The 10000-nt window shown below is 39.9% G+C and overlaps 2 protein-coding genes and 1 long non-coding RNA gene across 9 annotated transcripts in view; 2 read left to right on the top strand and 1 right to left on the bottom strand.

The window, feature by feature from the left end:
• Positions 1 to 4797, bottom strand: part of LOC114665322 (zinc finger protein ZFP2-like) — a 439810-nt gene extending 435013 nt beyond the window's left edge. For all 4 annotated transcript variants that reach the window (XM_051925314.1, XM_051925311.1, XM_051925317.1 and 1 more), the window contains exon 1: positions 4675 to 4797. The gene's annotated coding sequence lies outside the window, so the exon portion shown is untranslated. The remainder of the gene's footprint in view (positions 1 to 4674) is intronic.
• LOC114665494 (zinc finger protein 239-like) overlaps positions 1 to 10000 on the top strand; it is a 541579-nt gene that overhangs the window by 278599 nt on the left and 252980 nt on the right. Inside the window, exon 1 of one of the 4 annotated variants that reach the window (XM_051926045.1) lies at positions 4874 to 4965. The exons of 2 other annotated variants lie outside the window; for them this stretch is intronic. The gene's annotated coding sequence lies outside the window, so the exon portion shown is untranslated. Of the gene's footprint in view, positions 1 to 4873; positions 4966 to 10000 lie in introns of those variants that run through there. One more of the 4 variants, XM_051926043.1, reaches the window with a different exon arrangement.
• LOC127527919 (uncharacterized) overlaps positions 1 to 10000 on the top strand; it is an 89097-nt gene that overhangs the window by 34471 nt on the left and 44626 nt on the right. The window lies entirely within an intron of this gene.

Below are 10000 nucleotides of genomic sequence, written 5' to 3'. Positions count from 1 at the left end.
CTTTTGTAAATAAGCTGTAAGGAATGAGCCTGCCAAATTTCAGCCTTCCACCTACACAGGAAGTTGGACAATTAGTGATGAGTGAGTCAGTCAGTCAGTCAGTGAATCAGTCAGTGAGGGCTTTGCCTTTTATTATTATAGATTTAAAAAATAATCTGGAATGAAATCTTTATAACCAATTTAAACTAAATAATTTTGAGAGATACTGTGGAAGGATTGCATAAGAGATCTGTTCGAGAATCATCCCCACTTAGAATCGCCATTAAAATGCGATGACTAATTGCGTAAGGCAGCTCACGTATTTACATTAATCTATCTTCTATTCATCGCCATTTGACGTCCAGGAACCCCTCCATTGAATAAGGGGTAGTGTGGTAGATCAGGTTGAATCTGCTCTGCTGAACCAAACATTCAAAGGTGTCAATCCGGAGCACATCAGAGAGGCTGAGAGACATGGCGCAGATCAGTCACTGGGACACCGACACACACGGGACACTCGAAGGTGAGCAGTGCATGGATCAAGGTCGGCATTAATGATCCTCTTGAGTGCTGAGGCAACAACAAAAAGCAGTGGGATAAACACATCTGGACCTGTGGTCGAAAAAGCATTTGCTTTTAAAAGCAGCATCCCTCCCTTGTGAACACATCTTCAAGGTCCGGACAGGCGATCAGTAAAACGTTGTGTTAGTCACAGCACAGTGCAATAAGAAAACATTTCCTAAAACATATAGTTGTCCAGTCTGTATCATTCCTAAGCAATCTTCCAGTTATAGAGGTGCAATCCCAGTTACTAACATATTTACCGTGTAGCTTTCAAACCCTCCACCCAACAGTCAAAGTAAGAACACATTCCACCTTATTAATTTAATATTTAAAAATGTAAACCACTAAACCCGCCATCAACAACTACAATAACAGTTGAAATCGTCACTCAAATATTTTTTTTTTGTTATAGACATAAAACAAGATGCCCATTTCCATTTGATATATCTTTACTAGTGTTCTTGCCTTGCTCGCTCTCGGTCCACAGTGGAATTTGCTGTTAAATGGAAAAAAAAAAAAAGAAAAACAGACTTTTTTGGGTCACAATTCACAATGGGTGGACGTGGGACGCGAACCTATGCAAGCCTTATTATGGTGCGGCAACGCTACCACTGCACCACTACTGTTTTCAGCAGGGTGGATGTATATAATGTGTGTTTTTTAAGTATGTATGTATGTATGTATGTATGTATGTAATGAAGACAAAAACAATTATATATAGATATATACTATATGACTATATGACATATGTTCAGTGTTGCATGAAAACGTTGCATGAGGTGAAGAATGGATATTTATGAGAGTATTATAGTGAGAGATGTGTCGTCACCCGTATTACTAAAGTTCTTCTTTGCAGCAGTATGCATTCTACGAGTCGGTATTTATATGATGTATAATTTATAATTTTATTTTTTGCCACAAAGTATTATCGGGTACAATCATTTAACATGTATGGATCATCCACAAACATTCATTTCAATGGGAATTCTGTCGAGTTTTTGAACTCTGTTGTTGCCATATGTACTTCAAACGGGGGCTCGATGAAAAGTACTAAGCAGACATGCACACTGGAATCGTCAAGCTTAGTTAGAAGCACTGAGCAAACATGCGTACTGAGATTGCATCATGATGGGGCTTCGAAGCCTCCTGCAGACATGCGTAGTACTGAGATTGCATCATGATGGGGCTTCGATACCTCAAACATGCGTAATGGGTTAACAGAGGCTTCAAAGCCTCGAGCAGATTCAAAGCCTCGGACATGCGCACTGGGTTAACTGAGGCTTCGAAGACTCAAGCAGATTTGAAGCTTCGGACATCCGTAGTACTGAGATTGCGTCACGACGGGCTTCGAAGCCTCAGACATGCATAGTCCTGAGCTCATGACGGGGCTTAGAAGCCTCAGACATGTGTAGTACTGAGCTCATGACAGGGCTCCGAAGCCTCAGACATGCGTAGTACTGAGATTGGATCATGATAGGGCTTTGAAGCCTCGAGCAGACATGGTCACTGGTTACTGAATCTTTGTGAAGCCTCAGCACACTCAAAGGCATTGACCTCTATATTTTGAGAGTCTATCTGACACTTAACTCTCTAGTTATATTTTGTAATTCGTATTGACATTACACACTTCAGTTGATATAGTTAAACTACAATTCACGTAGTTGCTGAGAAGTAATTATTGTTCTTGTGGATTGCTGTGATTTCCTTTGTCTGATACATAGTGTCAAAGATATATTGTCGTATATCAACTTTATATATATAAAACATTAGGTAAATCGTGCAACCTTTTTATGGAACGCTTAATTTTGTTGAAAACCGCACGTCATATAGTATACATCTATAAATATATATTTTTTGTCTTCATTAGGATAATACAACAATGATACTCTCGTGTCAATTAAACCAATTTAATGTGTATATGTCAAACAACATATTTCTACATCTGCCGCAGTAAGAACAGTAGCAGTAGTTCAGTTGTGCGGAGCTCGTTAATTATCCTGATTAGGTGACTCAATGGTATTGCAACTGTCTCTCAGTAAAAACACCAGGGGTTCGCGTCGTTGATCCTCCTCTTGTGAAAGGTTTTTTTTTCAGTTCTTCCATTTAACAATATTATCAGCTTGGATGGATAGCAAGCGAATGGAGCTATCGAGGGAAGGTTGGGCCGCCGTAGTTAATTGAACTGACTATAGCAGATTTGTCATCTTCTTAAAATGTCTTTATTGATTTCATATTGACAGTTAATCATAAGGTCAGAAACCAAGGAGGATATGAGTTTGCATGGACTGTGCTGTTTCTTTTTCTTCGTGACATTGTGTCAGCAGAGAGTGCGTGACATTAACAATGCACTCTGTCCTAAATGACAGCGCACACGCTTTTTGATATTTCCTAAAGGCCAATATGTCTCAGTTTGCTCATTAATATATTTTGACAGTGTATTTTAGTGAGAATGATTATAAACATATTACCCGGATTCATTTCCCATGTAGATATGTAACGTTTGGTGAGAATAAATAAAAAGTAACAACACATATAATAGTTATGTTGCATTGTATATGATTAACAAAATTCATAGTTTATCTGAAATGTTCTACTTATACGGTCGATTTATTCCACTTCTGAAGGTGTACATTGTCGGTATTCTCCATTGAATTTGCCCCCGAGTGTAACGTGTGCCAGTGCAACTGAGGGGTGGCAGACGAGCTCATGTAATGGGAGACAAGGCACATTCTCACCCTGATGCCTTTGGATCTTGTCATGAATATTCCCATCTTGTGCTTTTTCTCGTTCTTGCCAGTTTACTATTATTATTGGACACGTATGTAGAGGGAATGTGTGTCTTATTTTATGTTTATGAAAGGAAGGACGGTAAAGCCTTGAATGAAACTCAGTGTTGATGCTTTGGTAACAACACAGGTTAAGGAGCAGGGAACGTTAAACATGACAGTGACTGCGGGGATTGTGTAACTGGAAGATGGTTTAAGAATACAGAAACGACAAAAGCTTAGTCTTTCAATAATTATATTTACATCAATGATTTATCTGTTGTGTTGCAGTTCGGAAGATTACTTCTTTACCCCCCAGCGCAGCCTTTGATAAGATGCATTCACAAGGAAAGGATGTTGCTGACAAAGTCAGGTGCTTTTTTGAAAGTTTGGCTCCAGATGTGCTTATCCAGCTGCTCCTTCTTGTCAGTACTTGAGTGATCTTTATGTTCACCTCTGGATGAATTCGCAAAGTTTCTTTACAACTTTTTTGTCTCATTAAAGCAGAAATCTCGAGGCTTTCCTAAAATTGCAGAAGACACTGTTGATGGCGCTGATTCTGTTTTAAAGACAGTTGTAATTAGTTATGCAGCACAAGCTTTTACTCACATTGCCTTTTGGAAATCAATAATACAAATCAGCTACAGATCTGGGAATCACTGAATAGTAAAAACGTTTAATGAGGAGTGTCTTGCGCATATACTGGTGTAATGACCACGTCGGCTTTAGTGAAGCGTTTCTTAGCCTCTCTGATATGATCGGCATGGGGTAGAATAGATTCTGGATTGTTATAATACGTGCTGCCTTACGCAAAATATGCTCATTAATTTGTTACAGATTCTAGGTGAACACGATTCCACACCAATGAAAAGGTGCCCCATGTAAATCGTTCATAATGTCTCCAAAATATATTTGTTAACTTTCAGACAAGTACTACTTAACTGTTTTATACAAAATCCTTATTTTAACATATGCGAGCCCCAATTAGGATTTGAACTCTGGTTAGCGCACCTTATCGCTGCAGCACGAACAACTGCTTTTACGCTCTGAGCCGAAGCAATTTAGCAGACTAGTGAGTGACCAATTCGACTGCTGACTGCGCATATATTAATGACGTCATTACGCTAGCGTGCCTCAAAATCACGCGACGGGCGCATTTGAAGCAAGCCTCGAAGCGGTGCTTCGAAAACTCGACACAGTGTCGAAACCTGAGTATCGAACGACCCATCAATAATAAACAGTACAACGCTTGCATAGCAGGAGCGTCCGCTGCAGCATGCGTCGCGTGAAGTATAACCCCGGCCTAATAGAACGAATTAAAAATTCACACATCCATAAATGCATCCCCAAAATCCAGAGCACTTACTGTCTGCCTCTTAGCGATGAGATTGCTTCTGAACGCGTTCACACTTCTGTCTCACTCAGCAACAGTCTTGCGTCCGTAGTGTTTCACAAAGCGAGACAGTGGCTGCGTGGATTCAGTAGCCGTCGCATTGGATGACGTCATCCAGCGGCCGACACAGGGTCACGTGACAGTTAAGCGCGAGCAGCAGCAAATATATCTATAGATCATCTGTATGTCGGCCGCAGGACGGTTGCTGAGTGAGACAGAAGTGTGAACGAGTTCAGAAACAATCACATTGTCAAGAGGCAGACAGTAAGTGCTCTGGATTTTGGAAATGCACTTTATGGATGTGTGAGTTTTCATTCGCTCCATTAGAATCGCCGCGCGTTACTTGAGTGAGTGGCGAGCGGCGCGTTCGTGTTTGTTAACCCCCCGCCGAACTTCGCTCGAGCCCAAAACTCATGTGGCCACTCGCGTGATGTTTCTGTTCATTGTTATCTGCGGTTTACTTCATGTGGCTGAGTCCCAAATTTTAATTCCTAGCACCCAGTCACACCGCTGGCGCCTGTTCATTCCTCTCCGTGTGCTCCTTTTGTCGATTCCTTCTCGAATCGCAGACATCGGGGAGACGGCCATTCCACACGTACTGCGCTTTGATTTCTGCTTTTGTTTCTTTTTTGTTCCTCCGCGGTGTCCAGTTCAAAGACAGTCGCAGAGGTGTTGACCGGCTGGTCATTAAAAGAATAGTGAGGAGTCAGATTAGTAAAAGTGATAATCGAACTGGAGTCCATGACCGTGGAGAGGAGTCTTAGAGAATACGAGCCGAGAACAAATACTAAGATATAGTGAGAGAGAACGGCAGTGCTGCCATGAAGTAAGTAATTCGTCTTTAAGAGTATAAATTATGTTGTTAACTGGTAAAGGTTGGCAATCAGTATCTGTATTTACACACACGGCCTCAAACCTGCTTGAACCAATGCAGACAGCAGACATTTACATGCATTGCTTGGATGGACACTTAAATGTGTGTCTTTTTCCCGTTTACCTTGTATCAAATATGACAAACTCCCATGTTTCAGTAATGTCTGTTAGTGAGTGTTAGAGAAGTTAATAGAGATTTGTGGTTTGTGTTACTGCCTCACAATTCTAGCAGACTGAATTTGAATCTCGGCCTGTTTTTAAGTCTCTATGCAGTTTCCATGTCTGCTCTTTTATTCTTATTTTCTCTGCTTCTCTAAAGATGCTCGGGTTTAGTAGCCTGGCAAATCTAACTTGTCTTGGTGTGGATGTGGACTTGCCAACCGCAGTCGCTGATTTCATCACCTGATCACTTTAATTCAAACAATTGTCACATTTGGCGATTGTGTGCAAACCATTCAGCAGAGTCGTGCTCAGCCCTGTTTCTAACAGCAAATGGCATGCTGCTGATGAAGCCTATAGTGTACAAAGGGTTAACAGCTATAGTTCTTTAGCAGCAATCTTCGCCCTTTTATTTTGCTATCTGAAACACGAAACGACAGAAAAAGGAGCATCTCTTATTTTTGTTGTCTTCAAAACCTGCAGTTTCTTATTCCTCTTCACTTAACTGTATGCCTTCTTTTTTTGATTTTATTGAAGTCACACAACATTCCATACAAATAAATCAATTTTTACAAAAATAGGATCGAAAACAAATCAACCCCCACAACTGAGAAAGAGGATCTGTGCAGGACTTTTTTTTTCTCAAAGTGCAAATTAGATTTTTTCCAGTTTCAAATAGCATATCACATCAGTTGGATTTTTCCAGTTGAGCAAGATAAGTCTGCATGCCAATAGTGAAGTAAAGGCAATTACAGTTTGTCCTTCTCCACTTTAAGCCCCTTTGTGAGCCCACCAAACAGAGCTGTTAGTGGATTAGGAGGGATTGTGACACCAAGGCTGTCTGACAGGCATTTAAAGATTTTGGTCCAGAATGGTGTTAGTTTGGTGCAGGCCCAAAACTTGTGAGGCTGGAGCTTGACTGCAGTATTTGCAGGTTGGATCTTGCCCTGGAAACATTTTGGACAATTTTAAACGAGAGAGATGTGCTCAATATATTATTTTAAGTTGAATAATTCTATGCTTTGCACATATGGAGCTCTAATGAATTCTGTGCATTTCTACTTTCCATTCCTTTTCTGAAATATTTAGTAAGAGATCTTTTTCCCACTTTTCTCTTGGATCTTTGAAAGGCTGTTTCTTTTCTGTAATGGCAACATCCAAAAAAAAAAAATCTTTAATCTTAGTTTTGTTTTTTTCCTCTGTTAATACAACAAAGATTTTTCAAATTTGATTAAACAAGAATTTTCAGCATACTTTAGGAGAGATCCTTATTGATTTAAAAAATAGTCAGTTTTAATGACCTAGTGAAAGAAATTATTTCTCATGAGGATAAAAACCACTAGACATACAGGCAGACTTAATTGTACATTCCCATGACCTGGCACTATTTACCCTCGGCTACAGTTCCAGCTTCCTCTGTTTTACTGGAGCTCACAAGACAGCCTGCCAATGTTCAGTTTTTGTTTAAAGCACTTGGGTGCATTGTTTAGTGGACATCAGAAGTAGGGCTGCAACTAATGATTATTTTGGTAGTCCACTAATCGTTCAATTTATTTTTCGGTTAGTCACGATTATTTCATGCCTGACTATTTTGATGCATGCGACCTGTGGTTTCACATCCTGTTCTGGGCTCCAGTGCATGTCTTGGCTCATCTGCTCACGTCTGTCAACCTGTGAATGTCACCCTGATGTCTCTCCATTAACATGATTAAAATTAATAATAATCAAATTAAAATAACAACCAGTGAAACATATGAATTTGAAAATCAGATGTTTTTATATTAGTGTGACCATCACAATAAAAAAGAAATACATTAAACAATACAAACTAAAGTGCACATAGTCTTTAAACAAAAAAAGTGCATTTAGTGCGTCGTGTTGTGGAGTAGCTTTTCAAATTTGCATTTCCTGGCCTGTCATGTAAGTAGACTGCTTTGATGGGCACTGCACCATACGCCTCCAAGTGGCTAATTCCTATGCATTCGTCCTTCACTGTGTTCCTTACACTGGTGTTTATTAACCATTATTGTCCCGTGACCGTTTTGTGTTCTTAACTGGCTAGGCGACCCACTGACGGAACAATCTAGTGGTAGAGGAATGCCTGCCTTGCCATGTGGCTGCCAATATGCAAAGATCGGTTTGTGCTGCTCCATACCGGCAGTTAAAGTATGTAAAAGGCACAGCATACTGAGTGTTAAAAATAGCAAAACCCAGACCCGGAGATCAGTAGAAACTGTCATTCTAGAAGAAATTGGTGAGATGAGAACTGAAAGTCAAAAACAAAAGCCAAGTTGAAACCAAATCTACTGCTAGGGCCTACTTGTATTTTAAACTAATTCCACAAAATATCTTAACGAAGGAGTTTTTATCGACTGGAGTACAGTGCATGCTGAAGACACCACCATATGTATATTGTCACAGCCATGACCTTGGAAATGCAATTAACATTATCATGTGCCACATTCAAAAGTCATCACAATAAAAAAACAACTGGAGAAAAAAAAATGAATTGAGACTTAAACTTTAGAATCATAATCCTAATAGTAAAAGACTACTTCCGAGGCAAAAATACTTGAGAAAAACATTAATATCACAAACAAATAGATGGACTTTTCTGCTGTCAACATCCTCCACACATACAGTTGTGCTTGAAAGTTTGTGAACCCTTTAGAATTTTCTATATTTCTGCATAAATATGACCTAACACATCATCAGATTTTCACTCAAGTGCTAAAAGTAGATAAAGAGAACCCAGTTAAACAAATGAGACAAAAATATTATACTTGGTCATTTATTTATTAAGGAAAATGATCGAATATTACATATTTGTGAGTGGCAAAAGTATGTGAACCTTTGCTTTCAGTATCTGGTGTGACCCCCCACCCCTTTGCGGCAATAACTGCAGCTAAACACTTCCGGTAACTGTTGGTCAGTCCTGCAATCCCGTTTGAAAGAATTTTAGCCCATTCCTCCGTACAGAACAGCTTCAACTCTGGGATGTTGATGGGTTTCCTCACATTAACTGCTCACTTCAGGTCCTTCCACAACATTTCCATTGGATTAAGGTCGGGACTTTGACTTGGCCATTCCAAAAACATTAACTTTATTCTTCTTTAACCATTCTTTGGTAGAACGACTTGTGTGCTTAGGGTCGTTGTCTTGCTGCATGACCCACCTTCTCTTGAGATTCAGTTCATGGACAGATGTAGAATTGCACAATTGTTCCATAAATGACGGCAAGCCATCCTGGCCCAGATGCAGCAAAACAGGCCCAAACCATGATACTACCACCACCATGTTTCACAGATGGGATAAGGTTCTTATGCTGGAATGCAGTGTTTTCCTTTCTCCAAACATAACGCTTTTCATTTAAACCAAAAAGTTCTATTTTGGTCTCATCCATCCACAAAACATTCTTCCAGTAGCCTTCTGGTTTGTCCACGTGATCTTTAGCAAACTGCAGACGAGCAGCAATGTCTTTTTTTTTTGGAGAGCAGTGGCTTTCTCCTTGCAACACTGCCATGCACACCATTGTTGTTCAGTGTTCTCCTGAAGGTGGACTCATGAACATTAGCCAATGTGAAAGAGGCCTTCAGTTGCTTAGAAGTAACCCTGGGGTCCTTTGTGACCTCGCCGACTATTACACGCCTTGCTCTTGGAGTGATCTTTGTTGGTCGACCACTCCTGGGAGGGTAACAATGGTCTTGAATTTCCTCCATTTGTACACAATCTGTCTGACTGGTGCAGTCCAAACTCTTTAGAGATGGTTTTGTAACCTTTTCCGGCCTGATGAGCATCAACAACTCTTTTTCTGAGGTCCTCGAAATCTCCTTTGTTCGTACCATGATACACTTCCACAAATGTGTTGTGAAGAGCAGACTTTGATAGATCAAATCTCAGGGTGCCCACTCACACCTGATTGTCATCCCATTGATTGAAAACACCCAACTCTAATTTCACCATCAAACTAACTGCTAATCCTAGAGGTTCACATACTTTTGCCACTCACAAATATGTAATATTCGATCATTTTCCTCAATAAATAAATGACCAAGTATAATATTTTTGTCTCATTTGTTTAACTGGGTTCTCTTTATCTACTTTTAGGACTTGAGTGAAAATCTGATGATGTTTTAGGTCATATGTATGCAGAAATATAGAAAATTCTAATGGGTTCACAAACTTTCAAGTACAACTGTACCTGTATTGTTATGATCTGGTTGCTTCTGAAAATTTGTTTCCACGATTTCCTGTGCTTTCTTTGAAT

The sequence above is a fragment of the Erpetoichthys calabaricus genome, chromosome 1 (genome assembly GCF_900747795.2).
Source record: "Erpetoichthys calabaricus chromosome 1, fErpCal1.3, whole genome shotgun sequence".
Taxonomy (NCBI): Eukaryota; Metazoa; Chordata; class Cladistia; order Polypteriformes; family Polypteridae; genus Erpetoichthys; species Erpetoichthys calabaricus.
Note: the sequence above shows the minus strand (reverse complement) of the source record. Positions and strands in the feature narration are given on the sequence as shown.